The following is a 24,568-nucleotide window of genomic DNA, read 5'->3' as shown; positions in this document are numbered from 1 at the left end:
AGAACAGCAGCAGACATTGTCAAGGAAAGTTTTGGAGCATCACAAGCAATGCTAAAACCCTTCTGTAAAGCACTCTTAAGGGGGTATTCTAGCTTAAAAATGCAAAGATGCAGAGAAATATTAGAAGCAGACTGAATTAAAACCAGGATTAGTTGTGTAAGGAGATGCTTACAGTGATCAGTCTAAGTGCAAAGTGGAAATAAAGCTGCCGGTCTGATTTATGAACTCTTTTCTCTTTGTTTTGTGCCACTCTTGTGCATATATGGACTGCAGGATCATGCAATTGAGACCATCTAAGTGATTGAACTGGCCTTTACTTTTTGCTTGACTGCCAGGTTTAACAGTGGATAAAACAATCTGTGATATCCCATATCTGTGACAACATCTGGCCATCTTCTTGGCAGGGCAAGTCTGTGCTCTCTACATTTCTATGTCTCACCTAATGGCAGTGCAAAAGGTATGAATCAGGTGCATCTTCTTCCAGAATTGCAGCAAGGGAGATCTTGAGCCTGAGGGCAACTTGTGCTTTAAGATATTGATGTAATGTTTGCCTCCCATTTAAAGGCTTTCATAAAATAACTGTGCTTTGACATCCTTGGAGCATTATATGACTAATGAGGAAAAAGGTAAGAAAATTTTAGTTACAATATTAAAAGCTAGATTAAAAGCTAGTCCTTTAAAAATCGTGGGAGAATTTAGCTCCATTCTGGCATTTTACAGCATATCAAATGCATGCCTGGAAGTGAGTGAAATTGCACTGACAGTTGATTTTTGGCTTGGCATTTTACTGTTGAAAGAGGTGATGAGTGTGTTCACTGCCTGAAACTCTGTAAGGTTATTGTTAGTCAGTTAGATTTTGAAATGCTGTAAGATAAGAGATTATTTGAGCCCAAATGGAGTGCTCTGCAAGATTATAACTGTGCTTTAAACTGCGAAGGTAGGAAACTCTCAGGAGACAGTTCCATATCTATTCTGTGCACTCCATCAAATACAGTACTTTTAATTTTCAAGATTAACAGTCTTCACCTACACACTACTGAAGGACAGGAAACTTTTACAAATTTCTTTTCCAGTTTGTGTGACAGCATCAATGTATTTGTTACTCTCAGCAGAAGTTTCTTCCTGCAACATTTTGACAGATTGGGAAGCATTAAAATAATTTTTACCTTGAAATTAAAAAAGTCTGGTAACAACTTGGTATTTTTCCACTTTATCCAATGTATGAGTGACAACACCTGCAGTACATTTCCAGGTCATATGTGCATTGTGAGTCTGAAAGACATCACCGGAGTTCTGAGCATATGATGAAGGTTGAGGTACACAGACTTGATCATTGTAGGTCAAACTCTACATTGAATTGTTGCCACCAAAGTTGTTAGATGTTCCTGATGTAACGGTGTTTTGCTCCAGAGCTAAATAAAGTAAAATGAAGTGACAATCCAACCTGATCCATTTGTCATCTTTGGAATAATGTATATGCATTTTTTTTTGAGTAAAATCTGACAGGTGTATGTTGTAATTGTTACTGCAGGGCTATTAATTTAATTACAATTACCTCTAAATCTTAAATTAAGTCAGTAACATTTGAACTTGCATGTCTCTTCCTTACCATCTGTCTGTTTTCTTTTGGGGTTTTTTTGTCCCTTGTGATTTGCCTAAAAAACTATTGTAGGCATCAATTAGCACCTGCTTGTTCACCTAGTAGCTTGCTGCTGTGGTTGGGCTGCAATAATAAGCTATACAGGAACAGAAACTTAAGAGAAAGAACATTTAAGAAGAGTAAGGAGTCTTTAGTGGGAGAGAGAAGAATTTTATACCTTATTAAAAAAAACTTATGTTAGAGCAGTGACTTTCAGTATAACAGAGCAACATTTACATACTTGTGGAAGACAAAATCCCCAATCCCCAAATGAACCTTTCATTAGTGAATAGGAGGGTGACCATAGTCTTTTCTATGCAGCAAGAGAATAAAATGAGTTTAAGATAAAAGACACTATCTAAACTGTTGGCAGATGCCCTGAGTACAGACAAGGGTGGATTACTCTGATTTAGAAACCCTCTTGTAGATCTTGACATATGAACATAGAAAAGAGATGCGTATTGAGCTGGTCGCTCCTGGAATCAGCAGGGCATTGATAAATTACTGCTGAGGCTCTGATCAGCGTGGCTTTGAACTGTGACAATCTAACATCCACAGCCCCTTGCAGCTGCTGAACTCCCCATAACCTTATGCAAAGATGATTTAAAGTCTGTTTCATCTGCAAGAGAAGGACATTTAAACTACATTTCTTGAACAGTTTAATGTAGGTCTAATGTTTTAACAAAGAGAAGAATTTGTTGTGAGTTAGTATGTCCCTAGTTTTGCACACAATATCTGTTTTCAGAAAAATGTCACTCTATGTACTTATGATGTTAAATACAGAACTGATTTAGGATTACTGCTTTGCTTTCAATTCATTCATCTGATTTAAAAAAGTAGAATATAATTTTTTACTGAATAATTTGCATATTGTATATGGTGGGATTGTTTGCAAGAAATGAAGCTCGAGTTCACAAAAGTTTAAAAAATTAGTTGAACAAAATGAAAAAGGACTGATTCCTTTTTAAAAGGAAGTCAGAGAAAATGCAAGTTTCAGAAAATATTTCTATAGTTTCAGTTGAAAGAAATATTGTAAAATCAAACTTCCATAACCAAATAAATAATAAAGGTTTTATAAGATATAATAAAACCAACCTGAAAGGACAGTAATTTGTTTACACTTATTGGATGCAATTTTTGTAATAGAAGATTAAAAGGGAGATTGATGAATGAGGTTGCATGTGAACTAAGATTAGTGTCAATGTGAGTAAAGTTCAAGATAAAGTACTGCTTTTAAAGTTCTCTGGAGCTAAAAGCTTCTGAAATGCAATGAATTTAAATGTTGCTCCATTTTTTTCTGTTTTCAGTATTGTAAACAGCAATCTAAAACTTAAAATACCCTAGTCCCTTATGTTCAGTCTGTTATTTATTTGTTTTTTTCTCATTGAAGCCAGGTTGTAAAATTTTACTGCCATAATCTCTTATTTGTTTGTTATATCGCAATTTCAAAACTATTACATGACACAACATGAATATGGAAAGATGGTGAATGTTTGCCACTTTCCATTATGTCAGTATATATTGCAAATTAGCAGCTGTAGTTTTTATAACATATCCCCATAAGTAAGCAAAATGTAATGGACACTACCCTATGGAAAAAAACCCCTAACTTTTGAAACTGTCAAACAACAAATGTAATTTCTTGATCAGTGTTTGGGGTTGTGTTTTTTTGGGTTTGTTTTTTTGTTAGGTTTATTTTTTTGTTGTTGTTTTGTTTTGGTTTGTTTTTTTTCCTGAAGGAAACTGTCTGTTTTTATTTAGTTTGCACTGTGACCCTTCTTCTGGCTAAAACCTTTGAGGAAAAGCTGAATCATGTATCAGACTGGGTACCAGAAGCAGCATAGCTGTGCTAGCACATTAGGTGAGCTGCACTGCATGGTCTCCTGGCCTTCACAGCCATGTTACTTGAGATGAATGACACGTTCTAGCAAAAGGCACTTTGGTTTGTGACAACTCCTCTCACTGACTGGCAGCACTGATACCTGAGTAACTGACAGCATACAACCCATCCAGAAACTTGAGACAGGCACTCATAGTATAGAATCAAAGAGCAGGGCTTTTCCACTCACACAAGTTGAACTAGTAGGCAAAAAGAAAGGGCTATTCTAGATGTGTACATTTTCTGAAATATCTGAACACTCTGGTACAATTGTGGAATTCACTGAATAATCACTAAAATAGTCACTGGAAGATGAAAGGTCAGATTGTTTCCCACCTGTGTCCTTCTCCAATAACCTGAATAGTATTTTAGCAAGTGGCCTGACTGTCCTGCTCCTTAGGCTTACAGGACTGGTAGAAAAAGCAATGACTATTCACCTTCATCACCCCATTCTGTTTTCCACCCTTAGTCAGAGAAGAGCCCAAGTAGTGGACAGGTTGCTCTGATGTGATTATTTAATTTCCCAGGCTTTAATTTTCCACACTTTTGCATCAGTGTGTTATAGTTACTACTCTGGTCCTGAAGGAAGAGACCTCATGAGGGTCATTACTGAACTTTAGTACTATTCTTTCAATTGCTGGCCCTCTCCTAGTTTATATTAATCATGACCATAACACATCATTTCCAGTAGCTTGGGTCAACTGCACCTTTGTTGCTATGGGCCCTGTTTTGTTATATTTATTAATAATGTCTCATATTAGCTGTAGTCCTCATATTTCCTTCTTCATTTGTAACATTTTGTAGTTTTGGATAATCAGCTCTTCTGCAACTGCACTTAGCAATCCATTTCTCAGTATCAGAAATGGTGGTGCTTTGGGTGGTAAGGCAATACAGAAACTTTTACTGTTAGTTTCCTGTTTTATCCATTGAGCCATTTTGAATTTCTAAATGGGAGGTCTGGTTCTACTGTGTTTGTTTTCCTCAACTATATGAAAATCTGTAGTTGCTTTAGTATAGTTTAGTAGTATTCTTTTCTTCAGATTTGGTGGCTTTATTGTAAAAGGTGTAATGCTTCAAAAGTACCAAAGTAATTACAGATCCCACAATTTTCAAGAGAAAACTTGTGATAAAAATCCTTTGCTCATATTTTTGAAAATATGTCTTTGCCTTCAGGACTAACAAAACTGAAGGGGTTAAGCAGAGCCATTCCCTGGCATTACAGGCAGGAAAACAAATGGCGTGTTTTTTTTTTTTTTTTTTTTAAATTGTTTTAGGACCTATACACTGAAGGAATGGTTTTGCTTTATAGAATTGCAAACATTGAATGCATTGGGTTTGCATATAATCACCTTGTTTCCTAAATAGAATATATTTTCATGTTATTAAGAATTCATAATCATTAGAGTAAATGTAGCATATAAAAGTACTCCCCACCAACTGAGGTGGGTGGTAGGTACAATGTGGTGAAGTTTGCTACCTCACAATTTGAAATCTCCCTCAGGGATCTAGGAAGGGAGTAAAACACCAACATCAAACAGCAAAACCAAAAGTATTGTGCATCTTTCACATGAACACACTTAGAGAAGCAATTGAAATGCTGAAGTTATTGTAGAAAGTTTCAAACTTTTTTATTTTATTTTTTTTATTAATCGGCATTACTTTAATGGCTGAAATATAAAGCAGAATTCATTGCTTATGAATTTCAGATGCAGTCTTCCCCAGGGTATAATTAGTAGTGTTGTGAGACATTTTTTTGCTTCATTTCGAATATACAATGCCTGGCCCTACTTCAGCTTAAGTTAATGGCATTATTTTCATTAACTATCTCCTCTGATAACCTAGTTAAGCTCAAAATGAAGGAAATTATTACCAGGGTGTTTTATCTAAAGAAATGGCTATAACTGAGGTAAAAATTCTGAGATTGGCTATATAAAGAATTTAAGATTAATACACATAAACTGGTTTATTTGTCTCCATATAATAGACATCCCTCAGTGTTAGTATGTGGAATAATCAGTTGAATAATCAGATTAGAAAATTTACATATTCAGTACTGTGTTACTAAAGAACTTCGTGTAGAGAAGTGAAAGAAAATTATCTGGAATATCTTTTGAGTAACAAAGAAGTATATGGAATATACAGCGCCCCTGAAGACAAGTGCTAGAAGAATATTTAATGCTAGCAGGAATTACCCAAAAGAAAACCTTGGACTATTATTGTGATTGATCAGCATAGTACACAACTTAAAATAATTTTTGTGGAAATATATTTTTTGGAGCAAAAGAAGCATTTTATTTGTTAGTAAGCCTTGACAACAGAACTTAACACATCAGACAAATTTATCTGTAACTTATTCAAATCTGGGCCTGAGCTTAACAGTTTATAAATAGAAATGGTAGTATTTCTAGTCTTTCCCTCTTAACCAGGAGGGATTTAATAACTTTTTAGTAGACTTCGTTCAACCCTACCAATCTTCTCTCTTAAAATTATATTCATTTTCTAGCCCCTGTTTTGAAGTAGTCATAAATATTCTGATTACTCACCCTTGATCATATGTTGAAAGAATGCCCAAGTGTCATTAAAAACTTTAATGTCAGGGGATTTGAGTACTCTGAAAAATTCCAAGTATCTTGTAAAACAGGAACCGTTTCAAGGTATCTATAAAGCTGTGTAAAGCAGGACTGCCTATTCCAACAACACAATGGCAAAACATTAGATATAAAAACCATGTGAAGGCTGGCAAAGTATTTTCAGAAGTGACTATACAGTTTTCATAACTTGATATAAAGTCAAACAACTCAAAACACACCAGAACATTATCAGACATTTTAAAAACAAAGCAAACATAAAGACTCAGAACTAAAACCCAATCTAAACCTAAACATTCTATTTCTTTGCAAAAGCAGTGCATTGAATCTTATTATTTTCCTACAACAGCCAAGTGAATTTTAACATGTGTGAAAGCAGCTTGGGATTGATGGTATGTGTTGCATGTCCGAGTATATTATTTTAGAGTTAATTGTCTGCATATCACATTAAAAAATTCTAGGATTTGGTTTGGAAGAGTTTGAACAGCAAATACTTAATACTAATGTGTAAATAACAAGTTTAAATAGTTATTTAAAAGTAACTTGTAGAATCCTATGTCACAGGATTGTTTATGTTGGAAAAGGCCTTAAGGACCATTGATTCCCACCATTAACATTTGCTCATCCACTGAGTGGGTGACCTTGTCTCAGAAAGATCAGGTTAATCAAGCAGGACCTGCCTTCCATAAACCCCCTGGGGCTGAGCTCCTGATTATCTTGGGCATACTGATAGATGGCATCAAAATGATCTGCTTCCCCTGCACTGAGTTCAGGTTGACAGGATTATACTTTCTCACCTTCTTCTTCCAACATTTCTTGGAGATGGGGATCACATTTGTGAAATTTTATTTGACTGGGGCCTCTCCAATCAGCCAGCACTGCTGGTAAAGGATGGAAAGTGGCTCAGTGAGCACTTCAGCAAATTTGTCTTGTTATCTGGGATTGCATGTTCCTTTATGGGCTTCACTGTGTAAGGAAAGATTTTGATTTGCTGTTGTTATGGTATTACTAATTCTTTCACTGAAGCTGATTTCTGTTGAAAGTAATTGAAGAGTTTTGGGGGGTTTTTGTGTGTGTGAAAAGCAGTAAGATTTAATATAATTATATTAGCAGGAGTTTAAATGCTTTGGTTTTTAAATTAGCAGTAATGAATATGTTAAAATTAATAGTTGACATATACTTTGTGAAACAGCAGCCTAAGGAATTCATCTTAGTAGCAGCTGACCCACATAAGAGTCCTACTCCTGAATACACTGGATTAGGAGGGAAGAGAGGAATTATTTTTAAAACAGGTTTTGCTGTTCCTTGCTAAAAAAAAGTGCCCTATATCTGTCTCTGCCAGCAAAATTCAGGCTCAGCAGTTTGATATGACACTAATTTACTTGCAGAGAGATTTATAAACCTTCATAAATAGCAGAACAATATGATTAGATAGTACTTCTGTTGATTCCATTACAACAGAGATTTAAAGATACTATGAAAAAAATCAAATGGCCCAAGCTGGAATTAAGCTTTCTTAATGGAATGGGAAAAAAACCCTAGCAGTGATGAAAAAGAAACAAATAAGTTCTACTGTGATCAAGCAGGGAAACCATTTCTTAAGCTGTGATGGATGGATTGCATTAAAAGTTGGAAATCTGAACCACACATTGTTCTTCCTCAAGATGTAGATTTCATTTACAACTTTATTGAATTGTTTTAAAAATTATTTATTTCGTTTTCCACAGGCCATTTGAATTTTTTATACAGATTGGGCTAGATACGGGATCACGCCTTCAGAAAAGCACCCAGAATACTGTGAGGACTTTTTTGGTAGGATGTATTGTACTTTTATTCCTTTTAATGTGCTATGTCAGCAGTCTGAGCAAGGCAGGAGTTACAAACTGACAGCCAGCATATGAAAGTGTTTGGAAGCTGAGCTGTATGTTACAGATACAATGTGCCTCTTGCTCTTTGTCTTCTTTGGACAGTTTCCTGTGAGGAGCAAAGGTTCCCTACTGAAATGAATGCAAACCATTTATATGGTTGTAAACTTCAGCACATGGCTTAGCACCAGTAACGCTTTAGTCAAAAATTTCCATGGGACAAGTATTTGCTTAGGAAAAAAAATTTAAGTGGCACTGTTTGAAGCTAGACTCCACCCTTTTACTCAGCTACTTGTTTGTAGAAATTTACATATATGTACATAATTGTACATAGAAAAAGTTTTCCATATTTTCCTGGCAAAATATTTTTAGTTGCTTATTAAGGTTTCTTTACTCAAGGAAGTGGGTATTGAGTGTTATCAGTAGGTAGGGAATTTATTTAGAAAGTTGAATACCTGTATTGCAACCCTAAGAGTAACAAATATTAAAATACCACATAATATTTGGTCCAGTCATTCCAAGAAACACAAGGTTTTTGTTCAGCTCATTGTCAGATTGCTTTTTTCTGTTCTTGTCCAATAAAATTTAGCAGTTTGAGAAACAATGCTGGATTACAATACAAACTTAAGTATATTGCACTCTGCCGTATACCTTGGATATAATTTAGATAATTTAAATAAGATAATTTAGTGTGTCTCTCTCTTTGAAAAGGCTCATGTTCAATCCCCCTACTTTTAAAGCTGATTTTTTCCCAGTGAATATGAAACTTAATGAAGAAGAGTCTTGTGAACTGCATCTTTAGAGGAATGGTAGCATAACTGGTTAGGAGCATCAAAACACGGAACACTTATATGGGCTCTGGAGCAGATTAATGAAGCTGGGATTGAATACAAGAAAAAGTGGTTGCTTTGGAGAGGGTAGGTAGTCTGGAAACACTTCTTTCTGGTCAAGTCCTTACTCTGAGCCCTTATCTATTTATATTATTGAAGTTCTTAATAACATTTAACTCTTGACTGCTGCTGCATTAGCAAACACAGCACTGAAATATCCCATCAGGGCTTAGCAAAACTACAGCATGAAGTTACCAGAGGTCCTTTCAGGATGTGAATTAGTGGGACCTGCATTTCTTTAAATGTTTGATTTCCTGAAAAAGAAAATGGAAATGCCACCAATCCTTGTTCTGCTTTGGTAGAAACCATAACATTCCATTAGGGTTATAGAAGCCATCACATGAAGACCCTCTAGAACCAAATACTACTCCTCATAAAAAAAAAAAAAAAGTCTTTCAATATAACTGGTCTTATGTAAAACAGTTCCATTATATGATATAGTTTTCTATATATCTGATATAGTTTTCTGCAAGAAATAAAATTACATACAACTTGTATAGTAACTAAAACTTGCTGGTTTGTAGGACAGCTATGTTCTTTAATATTCTTTCATTAAAGTGTATGGCTCAATCTGCTTTTTTATTTCCTTTTGAAAAGGCCACATCCTTTCTGTGAAATATATATCGCAAATAGGTCTGGGAATATATGCCCAAAATGTCCTCATATTCTCTGTAGTCAGAAAAGTTAGGGTTATTTTTTAAAATTAGAAAATGAAAATACAGACATAGACATTAAACTTAGAAATGAAAAGATATTTTCTTAGATGCAATCTATTCTTTGAAGGAAAAGAAGGAAAAACTATGTCTGGTGGGGTTTTTTTGGTATGATTTTGTCTTAAAATGCTAACTGCAAGTATACTGAGAGGAAACAACACCCAGAGGGAATAATACTAAAGCAATGGTTATGGGTTTCCAGAATTAAGATTTCTGCTTCCAGCAAAGCCAGGATCTTATTAAGGTGATGAAAGTATTCATTATTTGGATTTTATCTTTAACAATGCAGAAGATTAAAAAAAAAACCCTAAACACTCTTCCAAGTGCATATTTTTTACAAATAATAGAGTGTAAAAGCTTGGTTGATAATATATAAAGTTATGTGTTTATTAATTCAAAATAATTATTTTCTATATGACTTGTTTCTAAGTATTATATAAGTATTTAGATAGTGATGAGATTACTTGTTCTTTCAAACAAAAGCATTTTAATGGCAGGCAAGGGAGACTAACTTTACAGCTTTGCTCCATTAATGTCCTGCAGTATTTGCAGAAAAAATAAACAACTAATTATTCGCTCAATCTTGTATATGACATCAAACCAATCTTTTGCAGAAACTAACTGAATTGAATGTTGCTTGTTTGAATGAACTTCTGCCCGTCACAAAACAGGGTAGAAAAAAATCCTGAAATGTTGGAATCTCTCCTTACTTTGACAAACACAACATAAATCAAGAGCTCTAGGTTATCTGTCAGTAAATATAAACAGATAAAATATTCAGAAAAGGTTTGTTTTCAACAGAAAACTTCACAAAACTTTATTTGAACCTTCAGAGTTCAAACATTTAACTATATGTCAGAAAACTTTTGTGACAGAGACTTACCCCACTTCTTTCCTGCTCCCTTTGATAAAATATATAATCCAATAGACTTTATATAAAAAAAATGTAGGCTTCTTTGATATGCTGGACCTTTATGTCAGAAAGCTGTGACACTGGGCTCTGGGACTGTTATTTTTAGTCTCTCAATATGCTTGAAAGAGTAAAATCATAATCTTGAAATCATGTAGGTTTGAGCTAAGGAAAAATGCAACAAAAAAATGTCCATTTGCATTTTCCAGCATAGACAACATAGATACAAATGTCTGTAAGAACACCATTTTGAAAGGAAAAGGAATCAAGTTTAAACTGGATATTTGAGATAAAATTGTAATATTTTCTTTCATCAGCTGGGAACCCTGGCCTGATTTCCTTATGAGATCCTGCTTACACACACCATTTCTTGTATCTCATGTCGTCTTCCATGGAGAAAATGCCTACTGGCAAATTTTATGTTAAAATTTTGTCCAATCCACATGGATCCTTTTTTTCCTCCCTACTCCTCTTTTCTGCACCCCATTTCTTCTGCTTCATCCCATTTCTTCTGTCTCTATTTCCTTCAGGCAAAACAGCAGTATCAAAATTGAATAAATCAAGAATGGATGCATCTTTTTTGAATAAGTAGATATTCTGCTGACAGATTTCTTCATCTTATTGATGATTTTCTAGCTTAGTATAGATAACCCCTCAGAACTCCATCATGAAAATGATGTAGGTCTGCATTTGCACAACTACATAAGCTTACTGAAAAATGCTATTGCTACAAACACTGCTGTGGTCAGGGTGTGGGGCACTATTACTAGTACTAATACTTGTTCTGAGATGTGATCTGTTTGCAGCCTCTTTAGAATGTTAATAGGTTTTAGACTGAAATTCAAGGCACATATTTGAAGAATGGCAGCAAACACATCCTAACAAGGAGTATTTAAATGTTTTAAGCTTAGCTGCATAGAAGCAGCATTACTTGCATATCTGTATACACCTGAAGCTTTGCATGCAATATATTAATTTGGGAATCTAATTGCTTGGCTTTTATTATTCATACTTTTGCAGTGAACTTTACCGGGAAATTATGCCTAGGTTTTTTTCTGTATTTACAAATTGTAGAATTTAGCTAATTAAACTGTCTATGCTAACTGACTTGCCTTTAATTTACTACAAAATTTGCAATGCATTTTTTGGGTTCCAGGCCATTTCACTTAAAACATATTAGTTTGGCAAGAGCACCTCTGAGTTCCCATGTAGACTCTGAAAACAACACTGTGACCAAGGTGTTATTGTCTCTTTGTTTAACATCTGCAGGTGTTTCATTTTCCTGTCATTTTTTCTTTATTTTTGCATTCCAAGCAAGCTCCAGCTGCACTCCTCATAAGCTGGTGTTATAAAGAGACACTTGCAAAACTTTCAGGTATTCACAAGGTGATTAAATATTTCAATGTGGATACCTCATTGCATCTAAAATCTGTAGTATGTAAGGTTGTGTAGTAAGGCATTAGTACCATTTGTACAGAATTATTTTTCCAGTTTTCCTATTACCTTTGACAGAAGAGAAATAGATATGATTCACTAAACTGGAAATTAGTATAACACACTGCATGTGTTACAGCACATCTGGGTGCATTTCACAAGAGTGTTAAGTTACTACCACCAAAAATTCTTTTCATATTTACATTCAGTTATTGAAAAGGAGCTATTTTTTGATGGTATTGTTGGGCTTTGAAGGCTTTCTAAACTTTTCTCTTGAGAGAATTCTGTCCTGTTATTATTTTCCTTTTATTTCTACATGATATAATATGACTCCCACTCAGAATTTCATGGCTTTCTTGATTTTATCAGATCTATGGAGAAGTTGAATGGAAAAGGTGTGTTGGGTTATCTGAAGTTTGCAGATACTGAAAGAGCCATTTGAACAGCCCATAAACAGTTAAATGCAAAACTGTAGTCCTGGAAACCTTGCTGAGCTATTGCCTAATCCCAAGGGCATCTGAACTGTAAATGGACTCCCATTTCAACTTCATGGAAAATCTTCTTTTATCTTGACAGTGATTTCTTCATGTCCAACTCACCTGATTGCTCAATCAGGAAAAATACCCATGTTCTCAGACCTATGGAAAGCTAATTTTCATGTAAAATATAGTAATGGTCAACTATCACTAGGGGTAAAAAACAAACAAACAAACAAACAAACAAAATACCCCAACAGATCCAAGTAACTTCCTCAGTTCTTTCTCATGCTTTTATTAATTCTATTTTCTCCCTTTATTTTTTTTTCCTAAACTGTCTTCTACTTCTTGATTCCAACTAGCTTGTCCCAGTCTGATGATCTGTAGTTGTCTGCTTCTTCATGCTCTAGCCTCTGCCTCTGTTCTTTCTCTCCAGGCATGTTTAATTATGGATAGGCATCAAGTTATCTCCTGGCAGCTGGAGTTCAGGAGTGACTTGGAGAACCTGGGGGAGACAAAGCATCTCCCTTCCCTTAAGAGAACACAGTAACTTCCTCTTGGAGTACCATGACTGTGGTGAATGAAATAGTTGTGCATGTCCTGCACAGGACAGGAATAGTCAGGGAAGGCAAATCTTTTCAGTAAATTCTGACCTATGTTAGTTCAGCATATGCAAACTTCATTTTAATAGCTATATAATAGAGGAAATACGGAAAACGCAGATCTTTTTCTCTTGTCAATCCTCTTACTTTTCATGTTCTGCAGGCTTTAGGGCTTCTAGGTGAATTGGCTCTAAGAGTTTAATAGGGCATAAAAACATGTTTATTTTTGATTATTTTTCTTAAAAATAATTGAGCATTTTTACCTGAGATTTGTCAAAAAATCTGAGACATACTGCTTGCAAAAGTTTGATGTATTGCTTTAAGTTTTTCAAAATTAGTTGTAGTTATTGAAATAGAATAAGAATAATAGAAATAAGAATAATAGAAAGGAGAATAGAAATAGAATAAGAATAATTGAAAGGAGAATGAAAAACTTAGAAGTAATAATGTTTGACAAAGAAATTATTTCCTGATTATTTCAAAAGCCAGGTATACTTGCACTCAACACAATGACATGATCATTCAAGTACCTCCCCTGGGAGAAAATCCTGTACTGCTTTACCCATCTTGAGATGAAAAAGAAACTCTATGAAGACTTCAGAGACAGAAGGAGTTTTTTTTCCTGGACTGGTCTCTTGTTACAGTCATCTTTCAGTCTTGCTGCAGGTATACTAACAATGTAAACTACATTCCCATGCTTCATGTGACAGTTTTGCCTTTGGATAGTCACTATGCTGTTTTTTAAGCAGCTGATGGATTCAAGCAGGCAGCTGTATTCTCTGAACTAGCTGAGGTTTCACTAGTGTGGCTGTAAGGAGAATTTGACCGATAAAATGGTCTCTTTCTTCTCTGCAATATTGCTTGCATCTCCTGGTGGCAGGGTTGCTTGTTTTATCCCAATGCTTTTATCTGTTCTACTCTCCAGTAAGACCCTTCTTCCAAATGGCTCCATGCTTACAGGCATATTTTAATAATTCATCACAAAAAGATAGAGTAAGCAAGATAAATAGCACAGCATGATCTATGGCTGTGCCTCAAAGGCAGGAAGCACAAATCGTGTTTAACCACATAAACATCAAGCTCTCATCTCACTTTACAGACAAGGAGGGAGCAGTACACTTAGTAAAAAATCCCAGCTAATCTATAAACACCTTACTTAATATAAAAAAAGAGAGAAGAAATGAATGGGGAAACTCGTAAAAATAGATGGTAATTATTTAAAGGAAACATTATTCAAAAATATAAAGATGCATTCATGCACATAACAGTTTTTTAAAAAATTATTAATACAGAACCAGTGGTAAATGTCAGCTCCATTTCTCTTACACTGTGTTTTTTTTGGCTTTCTGTGAAGAAAACTCTTAATAATTATTTAACATCTTTGTTGAAACTGATTACTCTGCATGTTATTCAGGATTATTTGGACTATTTATGTAGAACTAGCTCATAAGAATATACCTGACCCTGCAACTACTTGACAGTTGAGTTCTCTTTCTTTGTCCTCCTTCCCTACTTGTTTCAAAGATTCTATCCATTCACCTTCCCAAATTCTTTAAGTTCTTAGAACATTTTTACTTCTATACCTGTCCCCACAACTCCTAGCTCTTTCCCTAAACCCTTTTTGGTGATATAATCTGCCCAATTAAAGATATTTCTAAATATTTATCAAAATAGTTGTAAACTATTAATACATTCACTGTATGCTCCAGGGATAGCAAAGGCATAAGCATCCCCAAACACCTGGCAGTGGAAAGTAAGCTATAAAATGGAAATATATAGAGGAAAAGAGAGCAGATTTTTGGGGATACCCTGTGGGAAAAACAAGTGGCAGCTTAAAATGTTCATAATAGCATTATCTTCTGCTTGATGCTTTCTGTTCCAGCTTATGGATGAGATGAGAGGATTAGGAAACCATGGAGAGAGCAGGGAGATAAGGTTCATTGTGCACACACCAGGGAACAAACTCTGGCTATGATACAAATACACCAGGAGATGTGCCAGAAATGTCCAATAGCCTCAGAGATCTTTAAGCTCACTGGCTTTTCTAGCATTTTTCTTATTTCTTGGAGATTTGAAGAAACATTCATTCTCAACTATTCATCACAATTCTTGTGCTATGTGTTAAAAGATTCCTTTAACGTCAGTATTTGTATACAGCATTTTTTCACTCTGAGAACTTCTTTTCAAATGACACCTTTCCTTTGGCCCCAAGTTCATTAGCTGCAGTATTCTCTTCACATTCTGTATTTTTTCCTGTAATTCTTTTAGTCTCACGCAGTTTCATTCATTTGTATTACAGATTACTCACAAATTGAGTCATTGGCTCAAGATAGAGGAATGATCAAACAGCTGCTCTTGTGTATTTTTAAATAAGAGTGATAGTGTGGATTGACAATGCTCTGTTCAATCACTGGGACTTTTGCTCTCTCCACCAACTGTAAGTTGTGCAGAAAAATCTGTGATAACCATGGACGTTCTCACATTAGCAACTGAGAGGGCTTCATATTGATGAGAACAGCCATGAGGAGAAGGACTTGGATAGATTAGAAGTTGGACATGAGCTGGCAACACACACCAGAATTCCAGAATCATAATTGTATCCTTGGCATCCAAAGCAGTGTGGCCAGCAGGTCAAGGGAAGAGATTCTGCCCCTCTGCTCCACTCTGGTGAGAGCCTCTCTGCAGTGCTGCATCCAGCCCTGGGGCCCCAGGACAGGAATGACACGGACCTGTTGGAGCAAGTCCAGAGCAGGCCACCAAGACAATCAAAGAGCTGGAGCACCTCTTCTACGGGGAAAGGCTGAGAGAGTTTGGACTGTTCAACCCGGAGAAGACTGTGGGATGACTTAATTGCAGTCTTCCAGTACCTGAAAGGAGCCTATGAGAAAGATGGAGAGAGACTATTTACATAGTAAATAGTGATATGTAGTAGCATGGATTGTGAAAGAACAAGGGGCAATGGCATCAAACTGAAAGACAGTAGGTTTAGATTAGATAATAAGAAATTCTTTACTGTGAGGATGGTGAGGTTGATTGTTGAGAGAATCTGTGGTTACCACATCCCTGACTGTGTTCAAGGCCAGGCAGGATGGGGCTCTGAACAGCCTGGTGTAGTTGAGGGTGTCCTTGCCCATGGCAGAAGGCTTGGAACTTGATGATCTTGAGGGTCATTTCAAAGCCAATCATTCTATAACATCATTAAATATGAATTTGGACAGTGCCCAGAGGGGTTAAAGCAGGATGAATGTTTCCAGCACTTTTTCTTTACACTTTAGTGATCTTACTTGAGAGAGCCAAGTAATCTTATTGATCAGTAACCATATAATGTACTGTATTAATCATGTAACTATCAAATATAATAAATGCTGAAGGAAGTTGTATTGAGGTTGTATGGCCAGGTTTTAGTAGCAGAGGGCCTACAGAGGTGGTTTTGATACCTAAAGGTTTTTAGCCTTTTTCAGATTTGTAGCTTTGTAGATTTTTAATATATAGTTACATAGCTTCAAGTACTTTTCCTGTCCTCTCTCACAGTTTAGCGATGCATGCATACAAAGAGCTGCTTTTTATCTTATAATTCTTAATATTGTTTTGAAAGGTTTTGTCTCTTGATTCCAGGCAACAGTTCATGTGAGAAGCTGCCAGAATCTTCCTCCATGTCCAACAAAGCCAGTGCCAGCCAGCTTCAGGACTGACATGCCACTGGTCAAGTGGGCCAGTTAGAAATGATGAAAATCCCTCTGTGATAACATGTTTAACAAGGATAAAAACAAAAAAAATTATTGCACAGATATAACTGTAGCCAAAGATGAGTGGGATGGAAATGTATGAGAGGAGCAACTGTGCAGACACCAAGGTCAGAGGAGAAGGAGGGGCAGGAGGTGCTCCAGGCACCAGAGCTGAAGTTCCTCTGCAGCCCTTGGTGAAAAGCATGATGAAGCAGCTGTGCCTCTACAGCTTGTGGAAGGATACAGGGATCCAGATATCCACCTGCAGTACATAGAGGAGCCCCATGGTAGAGCAGGTGGATGCCTGAGACAAGGCTGTGATCCTGTGGGAGGCCCCTGCTGGAGCAGCTCCTGGCAGGGACCTGCAGACCCATAGAGAGAGGAGCCCATGATGGGGCAGGTTTCCTGGTAGGATTTGTGACCCTTTGGGGAACCCACACAAGAGCAGGTTGTGCCTGAAGGACTGCACCTCATGGAAGAGTGACCCCCACTGGAGCAGTTTGTGAACTGTTGCCCATGGGATGGACTCACTGGAGAAATTCTTGGAGAACTGTCTCCTAGAGAAGGCACCCCACATGGAAGAAGGGGAACCTATGTGGAACTGACAACCTCCATTCCCTGTCTCCTTGCTCTGCGGGGGAGAGGACTTAGAGCCTGGGAAGGAGGGAGGACTGGGGGGGAAGGTGTTTTTAAGATGTATTTTACTTTTCATTATCTGGCTCTCATTTTGTTTGTAATAAGTTCCATGAATATCCCCAATTTGAAGATATTCTGCCTGTGAAGGTATGTGGGCAATGAACTCTTCTTAGCTCAATTCATGAACCCTCTGTTACATTTTCTCTTCCCTGTCCAGTTGCAGAGGCAAGGGACTGAGAAGTTTTGGTGGGTGCCTGGTGTCCAGCCAGGGTCAACCCACTAATTAAAAATACACATTTGACAGGGGTTTATGTGAGTGTCTATTGTGGTTGTTATCTTTTCTGTGCTCTTTTTGAGACAAAATATTACTCTGCGATATTACAGGTCCCATCCTCCTGTGACTCCTTAATGTTCAAAGTGAAATGTACAAATTCCCAGGATTTGGGACAGAGGAACAGAAAAACTTTCCTTTTCTGGTAAATTGTGCTTGGTGTGAGAAGAAATCCTTAATTAATATTTTATGCAATAGCTAAATTCCTTCCCTGATGTGTTTTAGATAATTAAGTGCTGCCTATAATGTAAACTATGGGATTAGACAGCAGGTGTATGCTTCAGGTAGCCATAAACTCTTTCAGAAGACTTTGAAATATCAATATCAGTTAAAAGGTCTTAGTGGGAAGGTAGCTACTGTGGAGATTTAATGGAAATTTTCAATATAGTGCCTTTGTTCACAGAATGATATCAAGTTATCATTCAGCTGTGACAAAAAGATAGTCAACTGGATGCTCCAAGAAACATGCATCCTCTTCTGAAGCCCACATGTACTGAAATTATTCGGAAACACCCTGTGCTGTTTTCAGGACAGGTTTTGTCAGACTCCCCATTTCCTACATTCATGACATACCTGCCAAGGGTTCTGCTTGAGGCAAAACCATTCTGCATTTGGGTTTTTCATCTCTTCCTCTAGCAAGGCTTTCCTAATTTTTTTATGATTTTTGTTGACCCTACTCTTTTCATGTTATTGTTTTCTTCCTTACTTTCCATACTTCTAAGGAAATACTTTAGCAGTTCAACCATCTGAATAATTGCTAAGAGAATGAGTGGTTATTGCACATTAAACATCCAGATGAAATGAATTAGCAACAGGCATTGTCCAATGGAAGAGATTTAAAATTTGTGAAATTATTTAATTTAAAGAAATTATAATTTTAAAAATTTAAAAGTAATCAGCTAACATAAAATAAATGCATAAAATATGGTACATCTTTATTTTTTCCCAGCATATAATGTGCATAATAGTTTTGACAGTTATCAAATTGTTATTTGCTAGCTTTTTAAGGAATATACATATACAAATATATGTATTAATTATTTCCAAGAGCTAGGAAATATTTACAGTGGATTTAAATGCAATATTTCACATGAGCAATTCTTTCCTTTTTACCTGTGAAAAAGGTATGTTTCACTCTGGTCTATCTTTCTGCTGACTTAGCTTCAAGAAGATCATGGTAGAATAAGTGATCAATACTAATGCACATTTTAGTGACAACACCATCAGCAGAAAGGAGCCATAGGTAGTCCCTTATGCTATAAAATGTTGACTTAGATATACTTATGTGATACTGCAAGTTTGTGATGGAGTTTCTAAAGTTTTTTATGCCTTAACAGCAGTTTGTTTTTACCTCAAAAGGACATAAGAAAGAAGACACTTTAGACTATTTTTTAAAATATGTAAAAAAATATGTTGAAACTTTTGGAAACTTTCAAAGAGTTTTTGTAGAGCACAAAACAGGAGCAAGCACTGTGGAAAATAGCCCTTTTGTTGGGAATATCTCATGCAATTCTCTACAGATACTCAGTCAGTTTCTTCTTGTTTTCATCACCTCCTGCAAGGTCCTTTTGTTGAGATTTAATTTTAACAGAGAGGTACTGAAATGCAGCACTGATCTTTTACACATAGACTGCTACTCAGTGTGTAATTCTGCAAGAAATAGTGACAAAAATTTTTTACTCATTGTTTTAACATTCCAGTGTAGCAACACTGTTATAAAGTTACAAAGAAAAATCAGTTTTGTTTCAATCCATATACATTGCTATGTAAATATTGGTTTTGGTGATCTGATATTCATTTTGCCTTTAGGAGCTGGGAATGAGAGAGGGAAGAGGGAAAGGTGTTTTTGACGTCTTAGGTAGCTTCTCATTATTCTGCTCTGGTTTTGTTAGTAATAAATTCAATTAATATCTTCAAGCTGAGTCTGTTTTACCAATGATAGTAATTAGTGAGTGATTTCTCCTGATCCTAATCTCAACTCATGAACCTTTTATTATGTTTTCTCTTCTCTTCATTTGCAGAGGGGAGTCACAGAGAGACTTTGGTGGGTGCTTGGCCTTCAGCCAGGCTCAAGCCACTGTAGCTACTTTTATAAACAGATATTAATTTTTGTTCCTTTAATTCCCCAAACTGACGACTGCTCTTCACATACATTCCTCTTAATTGACAGTTAGGATGGGACATGGTGCAAAAGGCTAAGTCAACACTCACAAATTGGGGAATCACATTTTCTAGGTCATTGTGTCTTTTATTTTCTATAGAAGAGCCAAGACAACCACCCTCAACCAGATGTTTGACCTTCAGTCATCAAAATTTCAGTGAAACGCCTCCAGGCACAGCACGTAATTTCCATTCTTGTGGCCTTTCAGACCTTTCATTTCAAAGTTGGTCCATTCTTTGCAGTCTGTAAGAATTCAGCTGTGAAGAGATTTCTTTATAAGTTTGAGTTCCTTTGATGGAAAGTCCAGTCCAGTGGAAATGAGTCCAAGTAAGAGCATGGGTGAAACAGGTGAAGGTGCACAGACCAGGCAGCTGCTCTTCTGACCAGATTGTTTTAGTGTCTGTCTGACAGAGACATTATTCATGGTAGGTAGCAATGTACACACAGCTGAAGTGCCATTTCTTGTAGGGAAGGCTGGGCTCCAGGACAGCTTAGATAAATGGAGACAAGAGATCTCTGAAGGCTGCTCTTAGAATATCAGGTTTATTAGGGATGGAGAAAGGTCCTGTTTGGAGTGCCAGACACAGCACGTGGCGAGGCATGAGGGGATGGGGGAGGGGAGAGACAAGGGAGAGGAGAGGGTGGAAGATCTAAGAGGGGGGAGATCCAAGAGAGGGGAAGTTCCAAGAGAGAGGGAAGGTCTAAGAGGGCGTCTGGCCCCTCGGAGACCCCTTATCAGGGGGCTTCAAGGTGAGCTGGAACAAGACTTGGGCCAATGGGGTCACAGACACTTGATGTTGCAGGGGAGGGTTGCAGGTGTGGGATGAACCATACATTTTGGGGTTGAGATAGAACAGTCCATTTGACTTTTGGACTTATCTGTAGGTAAGGGCATTGTCCAACCAGTAGGGGAGATTGTTTTCATCCTGGCTGTACTATTGTGAATAATTATATTTATCCATCCTTCCCAACAATTTCTGATTTCATCTTTTCTAAGCATTTGGTTTTGACAGAGATATTCATAAGGTGATTTTTATGAGTTTTAGGTATTGTGCTGGCATGATTTTTTCAAAGAAATTGATTTATGAACAGTATTTGATGAATTTTCTGTTTTTCTAAGGTTCCTTACATCAAAAAGAAAATAGTGTCTTCAAGCTGGCCATATTAATAATATTTACCTTAAGAAGAGGCCAGCTTTTAAAGATCATAAAATCAACACTACAGATAGGTATTGACTTCTATGACAATTGCAAAAATATTCATTAATGTAGCAGGTTTTATTTTTATTTCTGGTCAGTTTCTTTCACATTATAGCTTACTTTGACTTTATGTAGATAGTGCCAAACATAAAAGGCCATTCCTAACATGGTGAAAAATGTTCCTTAGTTTAGTACCTTCCAAGAGATTGATTTGGATGTGTCTATGCATTTTATTAAAGCTAATGGCCCCAATGTTTCTGATGCTGAAATTAGTTTTGGAACAATTTTAAAACACTTTTCAGAACATCTTATTATCACCTCTCTAATTGTGCCTCTCAATTGCTTAGATGACATGTCAAATATTATATGCATGTTTTCATGATGTAAATCTTTGATTATTTTACTTGTTTATTTGATGGTCAGCAGACATGGATGGTGTTTTACTATGCTTTTATTGCTCTGTCACACCAATCACAAAGAGATATATCTATTTCATCATTTTTAAAAAGGTTAATGTGACCATTAATCTCTCTTGAATGTATGCTACAGACAATATCTGCTTTATTGCACATTCATTACAGAAACAAATCTTTGCACATTTGATCAAAACCAAATAGACCCCAAGACCTCACAAGACCCCTCGTTTGCCTGAAAACTTAATTCAACTATTTTATTACAATCCCTTTAGTATTTTCAATGAATTTGCTATCAGATACTGTAAAAGTATCTAGATGACAGAATAAATAGATATGCACATTTTCTTCTCTACCAGCCATAGCCTAATTTAAACTGTGCTAGCGGTGCTACTTCAGTGGAAGAGACTTTTAATTTGTAGACTTGACTCTTGATATTTTTTTGAAGGCAGAAACAAGATTTACAGTTTTCTTCATTAATAATAGTGTCTCAGGGGAAAAAAAAAAAGACTTTGCTGTGTGCAATGTTGGCAGATGTCAGAAACCCTCAGATAAGGCTCTTCCACCATCTATTTCCATCTACAGGTGCCCAGCTCTATTTCTGAGTTATGGCAAATGTTGTGAGTCCCCTGAGGTTACCTATTGCAGAGGAGATAGAGAGCTGCAGCAGCAGGGGGTGAGGAGACCTGGAGCCACCTTGGTAGTGATATAATGGGGGCTATCTCTGCAGTGCCTGTTACCTGCAGGAATGGGCTTAGTTTATAGAAAATCCATCAGTGGGTGCTGGATATTTGGCAAGAGATAAGTCAAATAAAAAAATAACAGTCCTATGGAGCATCAAAGGAACTCTTGTGAATTTGAATGGGAGGATGCCCTCCAAAGAAGTGAACCATTGAAACAGATATTTGCAATGTGTAAAGCACAGAAGTGTGTGCTACCTCCCAGATGTGACAGCTCAGGGGCAGAGAGTGGTTTAATCATGGCTGCATGCAGTAGCCACATGTTTATGAACTCTGCTGGGAGGATTCTACAAGAGTGTCTGCTTTTCTGTTTGTGTACAGTTGTAATCCTTTGGACCCCATCTGGCTCTTTGTCAAACCAGTGCAGATGCTTTCTTATCTTATTTTTCAGCACTAGTACTGTGCTTAAATCATCTACTCTGTAGATGCCTTGCAACATTGATAAGAAAAACCTTATCTATTCTTGCTTAGGAAATCACTGGGAATGGAAAGCAATGTGTACATTACTTGTTTTGCAATTCTTTTTTTCTTCTAGGTATTCTGTTTCCATTGAAGTGTAAATAATACTTGGTTTTACATTGACCATGTGAGTTTTAGAGTCACAAATACTTAAATCTATTTAAATATGTTTTCATCTAGTTGGGACTTGTTAAAGGTGTAGGAGAATTGCAAAAATACTTAACTCAGGAAGGAGAAAATAGCACAGTTGATCTATAACTGACATATAGTACCAGCCAAAATAATATTGTTTAGCTTTTCCTATTAGAAAGCTTAGCTGGCAAAGCCTACTTTTAAGAACAAGAAACAAAGTTAAGTACAGCATCTGCCATTCAGTTTTGGAAGGTGCATCAGTACTTGCTCTGGGATGTTGGACTGGCTTGTCAGTTTATAAAAAAAAACAGCCAAGAAATTGTCCTATGTATTACTATAGTCATAATGAAAGATAATTAAAAGTTTCAGATATTCAAAGTTATCTTCGTAGCCATACATGTGACACTGAGCAAAAGATTAAAAACTTCAGGCTCCTTTCCAAATCAAGCTTGTTATATTATCTTCCTCTATAAGTTAAAAACAGGAAGGATCCGTCCTGTGCTTTCAGCATTTTAGTTGCTTTGCAAGCATAGTAAGCATGACATGCCTGCATATCCATAAACACAAAAAGGAGGACATGTCATCAGCATTTTCTGCCTTATTTATTACCACGAATGTCACAGGGATTAGCAGACTAAGTAAATCTCTCCTATTATGAGTAAACGTTACATATCCTGCAAGAAAAATATTAATTTTACTTCAACTACTTTCTCTTCTTGCACAACAGGCTCAGTTATGACTAATTCTTCATCTCGGCTATCTATTCATTGCCCTCTGTATTTCATTCAGAATCCCAGGGGTGTCTTATAAAGGCTAGATTCAGAGTTGCTTAAGATTTACCCTGGAAGATGTAAAAAGAAACAGAAAACATATCTACTCTCCAACCTGTTTTATTCCCTGAAGGAGTCACTTTCTGAGTTGTTTTTCTCTCTCTTTCAAACAGAGGAAGTCATTAACCCTGAAATATATCTTCAGTTGTCTTGTGCAGTGAAACAGGTTCAGACAATTGAATGCCTCTTCAAGTCTTCAGCTTGTGTCCCCAGTAAGCATTAGGAGACAAAGGTCAGCTTCAGCTGTGATACTTGTCCTTTCAATAACTTCCCACATTTTTAAATACAGAAAAAAGGAAAGAGAATACATATGGCAGTATTATATTCTCAATATGAAAAAATCCTAACATTTTTCACAACCTTTGTTAATTCTACTGGAATTAAATTAAAAATTAATTTTTAAAAAAGAGCAGTAAAGGCATTTTCCATCTAATAGGGATGTAAGTCAGGATTTCCTGATACTCGATAACCTGGACTCTTCAAAAATTTCCTTAATAGAAGGAAAACATTTGGATGAATGAAAAAATAACTTGTAGTGTCTTCCAGTTAACTTAAGCCCTTTGAAAAAGAACAGCAAGAAGACCAGTTTTTTGCAAAATGGCTATGCAATATTAACCATCAGAAAAATTGACCCAAAAAGCACTCTCATTTTTAACTGTCTTTTTGGTGTTTTTTCCTGCTTTTACTTTCCCCTCTATACATAAAGCTTTGATGAAGAGGAATGAAGGGACAGACCTAAAGACAGATTTGCCTGATGGTACAGCAATCAAGTTATATCTTTATCAAAGTGATATCCAGCAGAATGCACTGAAGATCAGTTAACAATATGGAAAAAATTCTTCAAAGACATATAGTGCTGCACTGCAGAGAACAATCAGGGATTGGCTGTTGCAGAAGCAAAATGAACCCTTCTGATCAACTTGTTGCCTAAAAAACCCCAATAATT

The 24,568-nt window shown here is 36.4% G+C and overlaps 2 long non-coding RNA genes across 2 annotated transcripts in view; both read left to right on the top strand.

Moving 5' to 3' along the window:
- The window catches only part of LOC110467584 (uncharacterized), a 44,233-nt gene that overhangs the window by 329 nt on the left and 19,336 nt on the right, over positions 1-24,568 (top strand). The gene's annotated exons all lie outside the window — the stretch shown is intronic.
- LOC144246128 (uncharacterized) lies at positions 367-23,814 on the top strand. Its single transcript, XR_013339812.1, has 3 exons — positions 367-457; positions 3,401-3,500; positions 23,736-23,814. It is a non-coding gene; the product is annotated as an uncharacterized LOC144246128 (long non-coding RNA).

Source organism: Lonchura striata, chromosome 4 (assembly GCF_046129695.1).
Source record: "Lonchura striata isolate bLonStr1 chromosome 4, bLonStr1.mat, whole genome shotgun sequence".
NCBI classification, from domain to species: domain Eukaryota; kingdom Metazoa; phylum Chordata; class Aves; order Passeriformes; family Estrildidae; genus Lonchura; species Lonchura striata.
The sequence above is the reverse complement of the archived record's forward strand: the minus strand, read 5'-3'. Positions and strand labels throughout refer to the sequence as shown.